This window comes from Protobothrops mucrosquamatus, unplaced genomic scaffold, assembly GCF_001527695.2.
Source record: "Protobothrops mucrosquamatus isolate PMUCROS unplaced genomic scaffold, P.Mucros_1.0 scaffold3893, whole genome shotgun sequence".
Lineage (NCBI taxonomy): Eukaryota > Metazoa > Chordata > Lepidosauria > Squamata > Viperidae > Protobothrops > Protobothrops mucrosquamatus.
The window spans coordinates 12,217-13,605 of NW_015389840.1; positions in this window are offsets into that span (position 1 = coordinate 12,217).

Genomic DNA, 1,389 nt, shown 5'->3' on the forward strand with positions numbered 1-1,389 from the left:
TGGCAGGGAAGGCTGTAGATTACTATACTGCAAGATGTTGCAACTTTGTAAGCCTGAGCCAGTTGCCAAGATCTGAATTGCAATCATGCAACTATGGAGATGTTGCAACGGCCACAACTTCTGAGGATCAGTCATAAGTACCAGTCATGATGGTAATCATAACTCTGAAGGGTCACAGAATGAGTGATCCTAACTTTAGGACTAATACTGTTAAGTATTTGATTAGTTCATCTTTAACTAAAGCCATTTAGTTAATGGCTTTCAAGCAGGTAGAGAAATCTACATTATAATATCCTGATGAATATACTTATATAAAGTATATATGGTTCCGCAATAATTAGATGAAAGGATCATCAAATTGGAAAATGCCACATAAGCCGAGTCTAACTTTCTATGCAGTACAAAAATCCAAATGACAGCGTATTTCGCAGATTATGTTTTCCAAAGTGAGAACCTAATGGCAGTCTCCAGTTGTCTCACTCCAACCGGATGTAGCACCACTAATGTTCTTAGATACGTCAATCAAACTAACTATGCCTCCTATCCAGCCTATGCTTAACTTGTTAATCAAAGCATTATGTCAAGGGCTTTGTTCAATTCAAGATATATTATATCCACAGCATTCCTGGAATCTATTAAAAAGTTACTTGATCAATAAATAAGATTAGAATGAAATACGTGCTCTTAAGAAATCCCATACAATTTTTAATAAAATATAACAGCATTGTTAATGCTAAGGAACACGTCTTTATGATTAAATAAGTGACTCTGTGGTTTCAGTCTCCTAAAAAAACTTTGTTTCTATATAGAATTAAAAAAAAATAGACTAGAATAACTTAGAACACAAATCATACAAAATCATGCAGTAAGGATTCAATTTCTTTAAATGCACATGGTCGTGAACTCTGGTAAATAGGGTTTCATTAAATTTGCCCTCTAAGGGATTTAACAGAACAACACACCCCCACAAACTCATCAAGTCCATCAACAGGTATCTCTTGCTCATTCAAGTTGGAACAAATGACAACACAAGAAGCAGCTACACCTGAATCATCCCTGGATTTTGAGACAATTGAAGAATCTCTGGGCTCAGGTATATTTTCTAAACCAGGGAAGAAAAGTGAAGAGGAAAAAAAAATACGATCAGTTTTGAGGGTTGATGGAACGATTAATGGGAATGATTTGGTTTTTTGCAGAGAAAATAGTCTGCATGATGAATTTGAATGATGGATTCCCAGCATATTTAAGACTAGGAAGAATGCATTTGACAAGAGAATGCTTAGTCCTACGCTTTTAATATCCCCTTATTTAGAAATCTACACGTTTCCTGGGTCCAATGGAGGTAATGAGATTTCTAATTTTCTACTCTTGTGCTTTTATTTTCTGTTT